This window comes from Calonectris borealis, chromosome 1 (assembly GCF_964195595.1).
Source record: "Calonectris borealis chromosome 1, bCalBor7.hap1.2, whole genome shotgun sequence".
NCBI classification, from domain to species: Eukaryota; Metazoa; Chordata; class Aves; order Procellariiformes; family Procellariidae; genus Calonectris; species Calonectris borealis.
This window is the reverse complement of record NC_134312.1, coordinates 42872422-42889828: the sequence shown is the minus strand read 5'-3', so window position 1 is coordinate 42889828 and position 17407 is coordinate 42872422.

The following is a 17407-nucleotide window of genomic DNA, read 5'->3' as shown; positions in this document are numbered from 1 at the left end:
TTAACCTAGCACTGGCAAGTCCACCACTAAACCCTGTCCCTAAGCACCTCACCTACACGTCTTTTAAATACCTCCAGGGATGGTGACTCAACCACTTCCCTGGGCAGCCTGTTCCAATGCTTGATAACCCTTTTGGTGAAGAAATTTTTCCTAATGTCCAATCTAAACCCGCCCGGCGCAACTTGAGGCCGTTTCCTCTCATCCTATCGCTTGTTACTTGGGAGAAGAGACCAACACCCACCTCGCTACAACCTCCTTTCAGGTAGTTGTAGAGAGTGACAGATGTTTGGGTCTAGGATTATACAAATTACTTGCCTCTGAGAATATAATAATTACTTCCAGGAATAAGAATTTTAATTTTAGCATCCTAAAACTAAAAGTAATGATAGCAAAAATGTAATAGATTTAATGTATAGTAGCTCCTTCTTTATTATATGATTCAATTAGAAGACTAGACTTCGGAAGCGATGCTTATTCCTGTGATAAATAGAGCAGCGCACTCTTTTTAAAAACAGTCCTGGCAAAAAGAATACAAAATAGTTTTCCAGAGGAAAACCATTCCTGCTAGTTCAGCAGACAGTTTATTTCTCATGAAATCACCAGCAGGTAAAAGAACTGTTACGCTGAGGCTTTGGTTCAGTGCGGGATTAAGGGCACTTAATCAGTAATATTGCTTCCTGTGTGGCTGCAGCCTAAGCCACTTACAGCAGAACTCACTATAAAAGATAATATTTCCATTTAAGGTATCTTAAAAAAGGTATTGTTTTACCAAACAGAATCTCTAACCTGTTCTTATTTTGAGAGTCCCAGTAAAACAATCCAGCATGGTGATCTTTTGATAATAATCATGACCTACTTTCAGTGGGTGTCTTCATTTTCCAGGCGAAGTATCTGATTAAACATTACCTTAAAATGTAAATGCAGAGAGTGAACACATGTCAGGGATTTCTCTGTGTATGCGGGGAAAAGGCAGCTCCAGATGAGAGTTACATCCGTTGAGATTTTAACATTAGACTTGATACATGTCTGGTATCATGTATGAGGATTATATTTAGGCTTCTGGAGCAATGAAAATCATTGCAGAAACTGCTGGATTAGATTCACAGGGCAAATAAATTGCATGGGATCTGTTTCCTAAAACCAGAAATACTCTGAGGCTCTTGATTACCGATGCAGTACTTAAAAAACGTGGAGAATAGTTACATAGTGCTGCAAAAAATTTAATCTCTTATCAATGTTGATTGTATTGGAGATGTTTATTGGCAGGAGGGTTTTTTAATGTACTGGTTTTAGGAGTATGATCCTGAGGACCAGTGCCCTGCTGCAGGGCTGCTTCTGCCATTGCTGTTGGTACCAGGGGTGGCTCTGCCCTTGCGCTCTAGCAGTTATCTGTTGCCTCACTTTTCAGCTTTTCGAGTACATGTAGCTTCAAGTAATCTGTTGTTTCAGTGCATTTTTAATTCAAAAAACAAAATAAAGGGCAGCTTATTTAATTTCATGATTGATGAATTTGTGTACGTGAAATCTTTCTTCATAACTTATACATCTAAAAAGAAAAGTTTAGAACTGTGGTACCATAAAGGCAATGTTTAGTAAGAAGTACCCAGTACTTCCCATTATGAAAGTCAGGTTTTAGCACTTGTATTTCAGCCTGGATGCCCTCTCTCCCCACACTGTACAGGGAGTGACTGCTTCTGCTGACTTACCTGGGAAATGTTGGCCAAGCAGTTCAATTGTTTCCAGAAAACAAATTAGAAAAGATACTTTGTTTTGCCTTCGTTTTATACGACTCATCTTTTGTTTGATTCTTTGCAATCCCTTTGCTTCATTGCTGGGAGCACAGTTCTCTACTTCTTCTCTACTAAGAGAGCTGGAAGGAGATATGAACCAGGGAGCAAAAAAAATCTGAACCCAAATCCTCTACTTCCCATCCTGGGTCTCCGAAATAACGTGCTGCTGGGCCGCCTCCTCGCCAGGTTCGCTCTGGTGGCACTTACGTACTGAAAAATGCAAAAGCTGCTCAGTCACATGCAAGAGGGGTCCTACTGTGCCAGGCTTAGATGCGATACAGTTCAGCTTACTGTAGTGTTTATGGATTAATTTGGCCATCTCAGTAAACTTTGCAAGCTGTGACGTAGGTAAGTGGAGGGGTTTTGTGACATTTCCAAAGAACTGGTGCTTATGCTACAGCAAATATCAGAAATCAGAATTCGTAGTACGTTCCCTGTAATCCGAGACATTTTTACCACCCTGCAGAATTTTTCAGTGAGACACTTTTTAAGCCTTGGTGGTTATTAGCAAGCATTATCAGCACCGTTTTTTTTCTAGGACTCCCCTCTATTTCAAAAGTTTGCCACCTTGGCCATAATCCTAAGTGTTGCAGAAGATATATGGCTTGGATCTGTGAAGAGGAGCCAATCTGTAATCAAGCAGAAAGCAGGAAATTTTCTCCTCCTGTTTCATTGGGTCATTGCTTCTACTCTCTGCTTGACTGTAGAGCTCATGGGACAGTGTAATACAGTGATAACTCCATGGGAGTGTGGGTGGAGAGAAGGAGGGACAAGAATAAGAGAAGACAGGAGATGAGAAGACCCAGTTCAAAAGGAAGAGAGGGGGAAAGATGGAGGTTGAATGATGAATATAGTGTAGAAAAGGACTGTCCTGTAGAAGGAAGAATGTAGTCTCAGATACATGAATGGGAAGAAGCAGCCCCAGCTTCCACACGTCCCTCCCTGGAGATGCAGTAGCAAAGGGAAGACATTAAGTTCTGCTCTCTCCTTGGAAGAGTGGCAAAAGACGGTTGCCAAATGAGAAAAAAAAATCTGATTTTCTCCTCTGCTGGGGTAGGAGAGCAGCTACCTCGGAAAGCATTAGGAGCCGTGGAGACAGCCTGTCTGCGTATCCCAAGGCAGTCTGGGCTGGGAAGTTGCGACAGCCTGAGATAACGATTCACTATTCCTGAAGCTCGAAGAGTCTAGGGGTGGGTGCAGAAATTACTGGGTGTGGGTTACATTTATTTAGATAGCACATCTTGCCCTCACTGGCCTGAGTCTCTGGAATGTGCTTTGAACCTTAGATGCTTACAAGATACAGGCTGGAGCCATCGATAATACTGCATTTTGCTCCCCAGCCTCAGTGGAGAGAAGCCCAGAACCTCTCTCACTTGTGCCTGGGGAATACTGCGCAAGTTCACGTTACAGGTCGTGCAGCGGATAGCACGGGATTGTAACGGGAACCTGCTGGGTTTACTGCTTGGAACATGATTGTACAAACTCTTATTGAAGTCATAAATCATCATCTGATAAATTTGCCATCTGGTAGGCCTTAGATAATTAATCTAAATTTACTTGTGTTGAAGTGTAGAAAGCCTGTCTAGGACGTCTAAGCTTATTTTTCATAGTGAGATATAGCAGGAGTTCAGCGCTTTTAGCCTCCTTATTGAATTGCAGGGAAAAATTAATTTTCTTGTATAGTTCTGACTTCTCATAAAACTGAGAGAGAAACAATTATTCTAAAAATCATAGATTTCCAGTATCTGAAATACCAATCTCTTATTGATAGTGTCTTATTTATTTAATAGCAAGCACTCATGACCACGAAAAAGGTCTATCCCCACTGAAAGCAGCAGGTTTCTATTTCTGCATATTCAGACCCCAAACCTCTAATCCAAACGTATTCAAGTGTTTGTAAACAGAAGATACCGAATTTACAGGGTACCAGACCAGTAAAATTGATTACCTAGTGCTTTGGAGCGGAAGATGATCGATACCAGGTTTTTCCTAATTAATAATTCTCATTGTCTTTCCTGCTGAAAAAGAAAAAGATGGTTGAATAAAATGCATGAACAAGATCACAGATCGTTCTCTTGCTGTTGTATTTAACATATTTGAGTTTTAACCATTCATTCTGTGGTGTCTATAGGGTTTTGTAAATATGATTAATACCTGATTTTAAAAACTTTTTATTGATTCAGTAACTTCCTGCCTTTGGCTATAACATTTTACTGCAAAGATCAAATTATAATAAAAATGTGGCAAACATATCTGAATATCTTGGAAATCTATTACCATGAACCATTAGGGAAAAACAGTGAATTTTGTCTTCTGGGGTTTTATAACAATGTATGCCTGAGGTTAGCATTGGGTCCTGAACCAGCAGCATCTGCAAACTGTGTTTAGTATCTCATAAATTGTACAGCTTTTTAACAATTTTACCTTTGCATTTTGGCACTGCTCAGGTTTATAACAAGGTCTGAATCTATATCGAAATGCAGAGAAATAAATTTCTCATCATTATTCCCTCTGGATTCCTGTTGTCAGAATGAGTGGGTGTTCACGTCAGAAGGTAGAATAAATGCTACTGCCTTGAAATGCTGCCTCTACAGCTCCTAATGTTATTGCACATGTCATTGCGAGCTTGGAATACATTTGTTCCACTCGTAAAAACACCCACATCTGTAGGAAGAAATGTGTGTGTGTACTTTTCTTTAGTTTCCATAATGTGACACGTATTTTCCCTCACTAATTTTCCTCCCTTGCGCTGTTTTGATGTGCCATGTGGCACTGGCCATTATTTATCCATATTTTTTCCTCAAGGTTGAGAGTTGTCACGTTTTGTTAAAATCTTAGACACCAGAATTTCTCTTGACTTACTACTTATCTGTTCACATATATTTTAATCACCCTGCTCAAAAATTATTTTAATATAAGAGTCATTGAGTAATTCTATAGAGGATAGCAGATATGAATATTCAATTTAAAGAAGGCAAGTGCTGAGGACTTTTCAAACTTTTCACAGTAACAAACACCACAGGATTAATATCTTAGAGTTGATGATAACCGGATTCTCCTAAAATGGTTTTCGTTTACCAGAAATTTCCAGGGTGGCTTTATAGTTGGACAGTATCACCATATAATTAGTTTGCTACTATTGGTATAATTAGTCAGCGCAACAGTAATACAGCAACCTACATTTCTTGTAAAAATAACTAACCAACAGTTGATCTTCTGCAGGAATAGCTGTTAAATATCATGGGGTAAAGACATCAGCTAGAGGAGGAGGCAGAGGTTAAGACCCCAGGGTTTTATCATCGCTGGCACTGATTTACTGCAAAGCCTGGAGTAAGTCACTTAATGCCCGTGTGATTAATTTTTCATCATGAGATAGTAGTGGACTTCATATTCATAAAGGTTTCGGGCTGTGCTTTAAATCTCTGGGAATCCGAAGATGGATGCAGATGCAATCATTGTGTGTTAAAAAAAAATAAATACAATGTTTTGGACGTCCTCTCAGTCTCTCAATTATCTTTTTATAAGGTGTGGAAAACTGTTTCTACCAGGATTGCAGATATTGTATATTTTATTCTTTTACCCATGACTACTGTAGGAAAACTGAGATGTTAATGAGAAAGCAGACACCGTTTCCTATGTTCCTTTCCCTTCTAATACAAGAAAAACTCCCTCGCATATTAAGGATCTTTGCATGCAGTATGGTGAAATGTTTAAAATGCAGTGGTTTTAATGAGCCCGTTCCTTTCCCTTGATGCAGCCTTATATTTGTTCCTCTCTTTCCCCGAGCCATTGCGCATGACTGGAACTCCAGGCAGCTCAGAACAAGTGGTAACCAGAACATCTGGCGTAGCCCAGCCAGGACAGATAGCGGTGACTTCCAAAAGGTGCAAAGAGGAGCCCCGGGTCCCCCGGCTGAACCAGCCTTCAGGGGTGAGCTGCCTCACCCCCGGAGCTGGCTGGAGGAGGGGTATGCTTCGTCTTTCTCCATATGAGCATCCTCAGGCTCCTAAAAAGCAATATAGGCAGAACGTGTTGCTCACATTATAGGCAACTAACTCTTCCCTTTACCTAAAGTACCGGGCAGGTGCACGCTTGCGGTGCAGTGCGGTGCAGAAATACCCCAGCCAGCCATGCCAGCCATGGTTCGGTCTGCGTGGCAGGGCACGGCTCCGGGCAGGGACGTCAGCACGGCCATGGGAGCAGCGTGGCCGTCCCTGTGCACGCAGTGTCACGCTCAACGTGCTCGTGCTGAGGCCTGTGCAGGTGGCACGGAGCTGGATCAAGGTGCTAGAAAAGTCAGCAAACTCGGAGGTTTCGGCCTTGGCCTCCACATCTGGATGAGGTGCTTGGGATTTTGTCAGAAAGCATGTCTGGGAGCATAAGTTTATGACCCTGGAGGTGCTCTGTGGGTTCCCATCTCAGCTGAATGGACCATTTAATTATCAGTCTTCTGCTCCTCATCACCTGTTTCTGCACCCAGCTCCCTGGGCAGGTTTGAGCTGTTCGGCCCATGCCTAACATACCCCAGCAGCGCTTGGTTCAACCCAAAGTCCCTTGCGAAGGTTGAGGTGGTCCAGGTGTCCAACCTGACAGCTGATGGCACAGCACAGCAATTTGCCTGCAGCGTGAGCCTCACTGGAGCCCACCAGTGCCCACAGAAATGCTATCAGGAGCAGCTTCAGTGCCTCGTTGCTTTTTTGTCTAAACCTTCATGCCCGCCATCTAAAGATGCCAGCGATCGCTTACAGCCAAGTAAAGAATAATGTTACTTTTGGAGAGCTAATTGGTGGGAAACTGGTCTCAAAGGCACCGCACAGCATCTTTGTGGCTGTGCGACTGTGTTTCCTCACCCTGCATGGCTGTCCAGAGCTCCAGCACGGCCTGTGCGTGGTATAATGGTGTCCAGTTCAATTATATGACTTTTTCCATAGCCAACCAACGAGGAATCTTGTCATAGAGCCCGGCACCAGCTCTGTCTCCTAAAAGCACTGGAGGAAAGGTGTATGGAAAACCGCTGCATGGGAAGCTCTGTCTCTTCTTCCCCTGCAGCCATATCTTTTGATTTATTAGTTCCTTAATCCAAGTCCAGGTCTACACATGCCAAATTGTTACCTATCGCGTCATTTGGTTTGCTATGAGAGAGCCTTAAGTGTGCAGCAGACTATCTATGTAACACTGGGTGATTATATTAAGATAAAACATATAGAGACAGAGACCATTTAGAGGGGTATGCGTGTAATTCCAAGATGTGCTTCTGTTAATCATCAGCACAGGTAAAAATGTCTTGCGATTCTCCTTTGACTGCTAAACTTCAACAATCTTCATGAATTTATTTTTATGTAGACTTACATTTTGGAATACTTGTTACTGCCATTAAAATAATGAGTCCAACACCTATGTATTTCTCATTGTGCTTCTTTCTCCTTAGATATTGGAGATCACATTTTTTAAAAAGACTAGAAACTTTGTGTTTGCACTAATAACAGGTCCAACCCAAACCTCTAGGTCAAAATAAGATACTTATCTGGGATCCTAATCCACAGTTTTTCAATTTCAATGCATCAGCCCTAATGTACACAGGAGAAAGAAGCAATTTTGCTCAGATTTTGTCGCACTGGGCCAAAAGCAACCTTTTTTTTTTTTCTTTTGGGTATGAGAGATGATTTGGGTTGCTTGGGAGACAGCTGGATAATACCTAATTCACAGGATGCCATTTCTATAGCAATTCCTGTACTCTGAATGTGTAGAGTATTAGATGTTTATTCACAGACTCGGATATCTTAGTTGTAGTCAGGTTGTTATGATGCTCTGACTTTGAACTTTAATTTCCACAGGTGCTTTGACAGAGCATCCTAGCAGCAAGGAAAAGGACAGAGAGGTATGACTGTATTAAAAAGCTGACTAATTATATGGGAAAGTCAGAGAAAACTGAATCATGTCCCATTAGCAACTGAAATTTTCTGTTTAAAAAAAGGTTGATGCATATTGTTGCTCATAAAAGAAGCAACAGATTTAGGTTAAAATCGAACTGCTGCTACAAAGGAAATAGACTGGAGAACCACAACCACACCAGTGTGCGGGTGACATTAAATGTCAGATCATTGATGGAACTGGGGAGGAAGGGAAGGGTTTTTTTGGCTTTGCTGTGCCCAGGAGGGACAGACTGGTCTCACGCCCTGGGTTGTGCATAGCTGGAAAGCTGCCTTGCCTTACTGCCTGCTGAAAGAAGTCACTTGCAGTGACTTGTCCTAATACATAAAAATCAAATTCCAGAGTACAAATGGAAAAGATACAGAGTGTACAGTCCTGGAACCTCAACTCCCCTGCCTATTAGGTGAAAGGGTGACCTCTTTTAGGTTTTATGTTTTGTAAATTTATTTCCTAAATTCAAGGTATTCCACAGAACGTGGGTTCCCACAGAACGGAGGTTTGAAGGGTTCAGGTTTATGAGGCAAGGGACAGTTGGGAAAGGCTGATTCTGAAGTCGGTAGAGCTGATGAAACGCTCACATTGACTCCACAAATTTGAATTCAGACGGTAAGTGATGTGAAACGGGCACAGGAGTCGGGGGTTGGACTGAGGGGGACTATTTGCAGTTGTCTCCGGTTTCATTGAGAGCACCGTGCTTGTTTAGCGAGCCAGGGATATCTGCTGTCTGCAAGTCAATGACTCCCAGTTCCCGCTGAGCTGCCAAAGCTGCAGGAGCCAGAACTGGCCGTCTTCCCGAGGCGAGCTACCAGCTCTCCCCGTGATGCGGCAGCCTCCTGTGCCGAGGCTGGCAGTCTCGAATTCGACTGCTGTGCGCAGCTCTAGAAAACCTCCCAAGGAAGAAAATATTTTAAAAAGAAACAACACTTCGTATTAGTAACAAGAACAGATGTTGACCTCAGATGCCAATATCTGCTTCAGGTATCCTGGATGCTCTTTAGTGCCTTATGCAAAAGCAGTGCAGGCGCATTCATACCGCAGGAACCTAACTCCCCTCTACTTCTTTTTTAGCCCAGATGAAGGGAAGCCTCTTTCTTTTCTCTTTCGCTGGAGGCCTGTCTTCCTGTCCCAGACACCGCATCGCAGCGTGTGACACCACGTAAAGGTTGTGCACGCCCCCCATGTTGTTAGTCTGCTTGAAACGTCATCAAGTGATGATGAAGGAACCAGGAGTCCAGAGAGGCTTTGCAGGCACTTACTTGGGAGGTGTCAACCAACCCCCTTGGGCTGAGCTAGTAGTCGTGCTGTTATCTTCTGGTGCCCTTCTTCCTGTCCCCTTTCCTTCTTTATTGTTAATATATTTTTGTAAACTGTTTGCCAGCAGCTCTCACTGAAGCATCTGGTCTCCTCCAGGCTGCTTCTTGCAGCTGGTTCCTTCAGTTCTTTGAGGTTGAGAGGAAAACCAGCTCCAAAGTATGGAATAACATGGTATTTTTGGTGATGGGCAGGGTTTGGATTTTTAGGTTTTTTAATCCAGATTTTAGGTGTGAGGGTATGTACCCCCTGGATTTGTCTTAGGCCAGTTGGGTCAGAGGAAGCCATGAGCTCTCCCTATTTCTCATGACAATTATGGACTAATCTAGATTTTGGATGTAAGAGAGGCAGACTGCAGGGCTCAGTGTTTCATAGCTGTCTCAGCAGGCTGCCTCTCAGTTCACATTAGCTCCCTGTAAGACAGACTGGCACAGCTCTGTCTACAGCTAGTGTCGCGGATGGGATGGGGTGGGAGGGAGAAGAGCACATCACACAGTCAGAAATCTGCCTAACGCTCCCTACTAAATACAAGCCAAGAAAGGCTCGTCTTCCTGATGATTGCATAGCAGGCAATTGCACATAAATGCGCACTGTTAAAATTCATATCTGTGTATAATTATGTTGTGTCCCCCGCTGACTTTGTTCACTTTTCTACTTGGTTTGTGTACAGCATTCATTTAGTGTTTTTTACTAAACCCTGGTCTCAGTGCAGTTGGCGGTCGCAAGAAACGGCAGAGGAGAAGGTTCCGTCTATAGGAAAGCCACAGATTAAACATAATGGCTCTCCTGGAAGAGGCAGAAGTTGATGCTGAAGCATTTCAACTTTCTTCATTTGCTAATGCTGTAAAAGTTGGCAGCTCTTTAAATTGATGATGGCCCCCTAAATTCATCAAGCCTTTTATTTTTTTAAAATAAGTAATCCATCAGATTGGAAAAGTACCTTTGGAAAGAAGAGTATTGTAATATTAAGTTCATCTAGAAGTTACAGAGAAAAACACAGCCTATCTGTTAATTGTTTTACTTCAATACCTTTGCTGATATTGAGAGCTTAGAAGAGCTCAATGGTGATTTCAATTACTTGGGTATAAATCCAGAAAATGACAGTAGAGTTGGTCCAGATTTACATAAGTATAAATGAGATTTTAAGAAATGTCTGCATAGTTTCCTTTCAGGCTTTAGATCCAATTATCTTAATTAGCCTCTCAATTCAAGGGTCTAATTTCCACCACAGTTAATGAATTGCACTTATACTTGGTGACTGAATTATCTTGCCATTTTTTTAGGGAATATTCTAAAGACTCCTAATGAGAAAAATAGCCTCAAAGTTCTCCAGCTTTGTTTTTCCAAGTATAAAGACTAAATATAGCATGTGTTCCCCAGAAAATGTGAGTGACAGGGATTAGTAACTCATGAACGACATGGCCCATGTACCGGCCTAACAGCACAGAATTCACCGTGGCATGGAGAACATCAAACAAAACAACTCAGTTGACTTTCATGCATTTAAAACAATGCGGAATAAAGGCTTCATCCAGGCTAAAACTGCAAATGCTCCCTGGGTTTAGTTAACACTGATGAAAATATTGAATAACAGCTAAGAAATTAGCTGAAAACTGAATTTTAAAAGGCTGAAAAATAATGAATAGAAGCCCCAAAGTATTAAAAGTTGTAGTTGAAAATGAAGTTGTGTTCTGTGAGAAGACTGTCATTTGCTCAAAGAAGTCTTTTAGAAAATCCTCCCCAAACCCAAGGCTTGTGTTTGATTGTCAGTGTTTTAAATCCCTGCCAGTCCATTTTGAGAGGTAGCACATTGTCACTATGAGCAGCTCTTCGAGTCTACGGTATTTATTAGCAGTTGATCATTTTCACATGGTTTTCTTTCAAAATAGATCTCAGTGCTGGGTTGCAGGGTCCCCAGTTCCTCAAGCCTCGTTTAGGAAGGGATGCCCTTGCATTTTAAGCTTGACGCCCTGGGCGGGGTGGAAAGGAGAGCAGAGCGATGCTCAAAGCAAGGTGACTGCGTCCCACATGTTATCGGTGGAGGAAGGTGGACTTGTGTGGCAGCTGCTGGAGGGACTCCAGGCCATCGAGGTGACGGTGGTGGCTCTGAGCGAGGACAGCAGAGCACGCTCCAAACGTCCGTGGAGGGACATGACACCAGGCGGATGCTACCACGTCATGTGGCACGCAAGTGCTGCAACCGCCTTCATGCCTTGCTATCTGTATGGTACTCCTCCAGTGCCAGCAAAGGAGCAGCAAGCTTCAAATGTCCTAATATGATCAGGTAAGCTACTGGATCGAATAACCTTTAAATGATTGGCATATCTCTAGTTCTTGAGATGCATACTGCAAGCCTGTTTTTTGCTGTGTTGCCATAAAGTAACGCGGTAGCTTGAGCAGGAATTACTGTCCTTCCCAACAGAGGTAATGTGAATTATCCAACAAAAGCACTCCTACTCACTGTCTTAAAATATTGCATATTGTATCCTCAGAACTGGCCCTTTTCCTAATTACCGCCTCGTTTTGTTCTCCCCAGCCAGCTTCTCAGAGCACAACCCGCTATTTAAGCCTGCCTCCGTGCATGACTTCAACCCAGTCTTTTTCTGATGTCATGCTTCTGGAAAAGGTGAAGTTGGTCCAGCTGCACCTCCAGTAGCTGTGAGGAGAAGGTATTTGCTGGTTTCTGTTCCCTTATAGAAATAACCCAACTCCTTCTTGGAGCAGATTTGCAAGAGTGCCTTTGAGTTTCATTGTGTACCTCTGCTTTGCTTCAGGTATAAATCAACCACAGCAGGCATTTGCTGCCTGCTATACTACAAAACATCAGATATTATCCGTAAGCAGATAATTTTGCGGCGGTTCAGTAAACAGCGTACATGGCTGCTGTGCTCCCAGTGAGTCAGAGCCCTTGAAATGAGCTGTTACTAAACAGCAGGGTATAAACTAGACCTTTCTTTACTCAGCTGAAGCACATAAAGAAACTTATTGCTGGAAATATTTCTCTCTGGTCTTTTCTTCCCTGCAAAAAGAGGTACATTCCTAAAGGCTGTTAGAGATCCAAACCGCGTATTTGCCTTATATATTGTAGCATTTCAATCTGCTAGCTCCTGTGATGCTAATACAAATGAAAAAGGCACCTTTTCCCGTGCGTGGTTTTGTTCTTCGTGTTTCCAGTGCAGCAGCTTTATCTCTGGAAAACCCAAAAGCCATCTTTTCGCATTACTTTTTTTTTAACCTATTAGGAAAAAATCTTTACATTTCTTGCGCTGGAATCTGCTAATAATCCTGTGCCTGTATGCCCCACCGAAGAAAGCGGCGTAGGATGAAAACCTCCCCTGGGCTTGGCTGCCTCCAGGAGCTGGGTCTGAAGGAGGAGTTAGGCTGGCAACCCAACCACCGGTCCCTGGTGGTACAGCTGGCTCCGGCTGAACGCCGACCCCGGTTTTCCCCGTGTTTCACTTCACGTGGCTGATGAGAAAGCAGCTGATATGACGGGCGTTCGATTTGTCACTGTGCCGCAGTAACCCCTGGCACTAGAAAAGCACAAGGATAGGTTTGCTGCTGAAATCTTTCCTCCAGTTAAGCCTTGAGTTAAGCAGTAGGAGCCTCCTCCAGTACGTGTGAATGGGGTAATAAAAAGAAAGCAGATTCCAACTGTATCTGTGATGGCTGACGGTAGAAGCCTCGCTGTGCTTCAACTTCCCACCTGGTTCTCCGTCTCCTGATGTTTCTGTCTCCCCCTGCCCAGGGGGGAGATCCCCGCTGGATCCCACCCCTGCCTGACCCCACAGCCAGCCACTTGAGCCCTCCTAGCCTCCTCTCTGAGCCCCTGAAGCAAAACATCGCTGGTCTTACACGTCACTACCCAAAGCTTTGCAATCAGGAGGTGACAGCTTCTGCCGCACCATGCGAATGACCTTCCTCCAGCCTTTAGCCCCACCTGCCATTTTCCTCCTCTTCTCCTTGAGAGATAGAAGGGCTACAGTAATGGCAAGAAGAGGACAGCTTCTAGTCGTTTTCCTTAATGGAGTTGTGTCTCTTGCGTCCCACCTCAGTTCGGGGAGGCACAAACAAGCAGAGAAGTGCCGGCAGCCCCAGCCGTTACCAGCCTGTGTCCTGCAGTACCCCTGCAGACAGAGGGGAGGCTGCCAGGCCAGCCCCTTCATTTTGTTGGAAAATGAGAAACAAACCTAAATCCTCAAGGGAAGGAGCCAGGGAGAGCCGAAGGGGAAACCCGAGGTTGCTCACTTGTATGAGAGACTCCCCTAAGAGCTGGTTAGCCGTAGACAAGCCCGCAGTGCTGGCTGGCGTGGCTCTTGCGTGCTGCTCTCTGCATCGTTACCTGCCGACACACGGGACGTCGGGCGCTCGGATAATTGGGGAGTTGCTGAGGAAAAGCTTCATATCAGGGGATGTAGCCTATGGTTAGATCCAGGGGGGTTTCCAATGAAAGAGCTGTAGGTACACTGAGTTGTCTATATGCTTGCCACATATTGAAGCCTCTTCACTTTCTGAGTTGAGGATCAATGCCCCCTGTCATTCCCTTCTCCAGCTGGAGTCCCTGTTCATCCTGGACATCGGTGTCTTCTGTGTCTCTCTGGTGCAGCTCTGTAACCCTGCACACAGCAGCTGGATTTTTGGTAGTAATTAAACTCTTTTTAAAATCGTAATTACTCATTTAATCTGGGCTTTTTGTCTTTTCCTCCTAAGTGCCTTGAACAGGTATTTTCAGGCACTTATTCTTCTCCCTACCTTCTAATGAAAGACGTCTGTAGGGCCACTTTCTCACCATGTCTAAAGAAAAGTTTGTCCTTTTTACATTATTTTTAATTGTCACCACTGGCCTTATCCTGGGTGAATCTGTCTACTTGGTTTTTGAACCAAGATCAAAACCCTTGGGTTTTGCCCCCTGAGGCAACATGTTTATAGTGCAGTGGTGGGTTGCATGAGGACCCATTTCCTCTGGTTTGCGTTAACCCGAGTGGCAGGTCACTTTCTGTGTGTCCCTTCTAGGGGCACTAGGGATTTTATAGACCTCATAGCCCTTCTACTCCTTCATTTCTCATTTCCAAGCAGAGTCGTCTAGTCTTTCTCATAAAAAGCCTTTCTATGCCTCTATGTTCATCTCCCTCTCCTTTTTCTTTATATTTTCCATCCCTGCTCTCTATATACGTATATACATGTAAAAGAACTGACTGAGGCACGCACATGCCCAGCCTTGTTACAGTCACAGAATGGTAATTCCTCTCCTCCTCGCCCCTAACATTGCTTCCCTTGTGACCATCACTTACCTCTGAGCTGGCATTTTGTGATTCCCAGGGCCTTTGAGGTCTCAGTCCTGAGTACCCACAGCCGGCCCAGTGCCAGTGCCGTGGACGGAGAGCTATGCCCACGCGTGGTGGGACTGGCACTGTGTGTGCACTGCTGAACTTCACCTCTCCTTCGCTACCCAGCTCGACACCACGGGGCTGTGGCTCTCCCCGGGCATCAGCGTCAGAGCGGGTGGTCCTCGCTGCCCCCGAGCAAGCCCCTTGTCAGGACCTACTCTGTGTTGTGCTCTCAAAGGCTGGGCACTGGCTGCTGAGGGCAGACGCCGGTGAGTGGTAGGAGAATACAGAGAAGGCAGCATCTGTGATTGTCCAGCTGCACTGGTGGGCAGTCCCAGCACTTGGGTGGTTTATTACCTTCCAGAGGGGAAGGATCAAAAACGTCACACATGGTCCCTTGTTCTTGTGCTGTCTGGGAGGAGTACGGTCCAGAGGAGCTTGTGACATGACAGCAAAGTCCCTCCAGTCCATATGGGAAAGGGGAATGTGCAATCTGAGGGGGCGGAGGGGAGACCTTATCGTGCTCTACAACTACCTGAAAGGAGGTTGTAGCGAGGTGGGTGTTGGTCTCTTCTCCCAAGTAACCAGCGATAGGACGAGAGGAAATGGCCTCAAGTTGTGCCAAGGGAGGTTTAGATTGGACATTAGGAGAAATGTCTTTACTGAAAGAGTGGTCAGGCCTTGGAACAGGCTGCCCAGGGCAGTGGTTGAGTCACCATCCCTGGAAGTATTTAAAAGACGTGTAGATGTGGCGCTTAGGGACATGGTGTAGCGGGCATGGTGGTGTTGGGTTGATGATTGGACTCGATGATCTTAGAGGTCTTTTCCAACCTTAATGATTCTATGATCTGGGCGAGAGCCAACTAGTGCTGCCGGGCCCAGCTCTTCGATCATATCTTGAAACGATGACGATGCTGAGGAAAAACTGGTATCTGCTGTGAGCAGTGCTGCCATTACGCTCTACGAGCATAACTACGCAGCCTGGCTCGGCAGGGTGGGCTGTGCAGGCGGGAGCACTGCTCCTCCAGGCCCCGAGCGGCAGTCACTGCCCGTGTCCCTGGGGAACGCCATGTCTGTGCTCGCAGCCTGGCTTCCTCCCACCTGATCCACCTAATCCATGAATTCCGAGGGGTAAAAACACCCTGGCTAACAGGACAAACCAAGACCGAGCAGCTCAGTGACAAGAATTTGTCATTGCTGTGATACTGAGCTAGCAGGCAACCTTTTGCAGTGCAAGTTGTTTCACAGGAATAGCCAACGTTTGCTTGTAGAGCTAATAACACGAGAGCTGAACCAATATGGTGCCTGTCCTCCCAGCCTCTGCGCCTCTGGACAGATTGGTTTGCGGTGATAATTACGCCTTCTACAAAGCTCTTATTCGAAAGGACTGTATTCTCCCCAGCCTGCCCCTTCAGCCAAGCCTTCTCTGAGCTTTTGGTCATATTTTGGGAACACCTTGACTCCTACTAAGTGCTGCTGCTTTAAGCGGCGTTTCAAGAAGGCTCTGCCATGAAGGTCTGGGTTGCCCTTGGATGCCCCAACAGCCCCTAGGATGAGAGAGACAGCTCTGAAGGGTGGCTTTGTCCCCTGGGAGCTGAATCGCTCCTTGAGGGGTCCCCTCTTACCCTGACACAGGGAGGTCCTAGCTGTGTGTTCAATGCCTGGTAGTAGGTGGGATGAATCCAGACTCTTTCCAAGTGCCAGAGAGAGAAGTGTCCCATCCCTTTTGGCACAAGGCCAGGCACTGGATTCTTCCAGAGAAAAACAAATCTTCAAGGTTAATGAATAGCTCCCTTACACTAGCACAAATCTGCCGGAGTCATTACAGCAAAGTAGCAAATTGAAAGGACAGTCACTCTTCTTACTCTGAGGGAGGAGAAAGTCTCCAGATAATGTTTTTTCCTTAATTTTGATTCTTTCCCTTTTGATTCTAATTTAAGCCTTTTCTCAACAAATAAAGACTTCAAAATAAAATTTGCTCTGCGTGAATGAATCGCTGTCATGCTTTTTCTCCTTTGCCTTTAAGAAATGTTATAGGATGAACAATGTTGCCCATGTGAATAAATAGAAAATAATGAAGAAAATGAAGTGAAATAAGTGAATCTCGCTATCCATTTTCAGCTGAGATGACTGTAAGACAGAGGCAGGAGTCATAAGCTATCAGCTGTGTGTGGCCTGCAACCAAAAATCTCCCTGACAAGCGGGAGCAAGCTTCACGTACCTCACCTGCACGCAGGCAGCAGACTTACCCGTTACAAAACCCAAGGACTTATAATATCTTAAATCAGACGAGAGGAGAAAATGCAGATCCCTTTTCCTTGCCGTGGAGGTAGCTGCTGGCACAGCTGCTGCAGGAGAATCAAGCAAAGCCGAGCAGTAAGCCAAACTCCAGGAAAACTCTGAGCCTATAACTTAGCTAACTCCTGCATGAGCAATTGGCGTCAGGCTGGCAAGAGGTCAGCTGTGAGAGAGGAGTGGCAGACTGCCTGGCTTAATTCTGGGGGGTTGTTTGGTTTTTTGGGGGGGTTTGTTTTCATCTGGGCTGCTTATGCTTTTTTTCTCTTTTCCTTTTTTTTCTGCCTTGTGCACCTATGGCTCTTTTCCTCTCTCTTTCTCTCCCTACCTCACCTGTCCCTGGGACAACAAGCAGATGTTATGCTCTGTCAGCTCATCCTCTGCAACGATTTTTCATCCCATGAAACCGAACCTGGAAAAAGGCTTTGGGAGAGCTGGCCCCGGAGGAGCGCACGCACAGAGACCACGCAGGGACGGCCTCCAGGGGAGAGCAGCTCCAGCAGGACCTGACTCCCCAAAATCCTCTCCTGAATCGCTTCTGCCTCTACCTCGTAGCGCTTAGATGGGGTAAACCCGCTCAGTCGCAGCCTGCCTGCTGGCACGTTTTGGTTGCAATAAACCCACGTTTTGGTTGCAATAAAAATTGTACGTTACGCAGGCAGCGCTCGCCTTCGCGTTCGCAAGGGGCTCTTGTGCCCGTAGTGGAGAGCACGGGCTGGACGGGACTGGTGGCCCAGCTCTCGGACCAGGCCG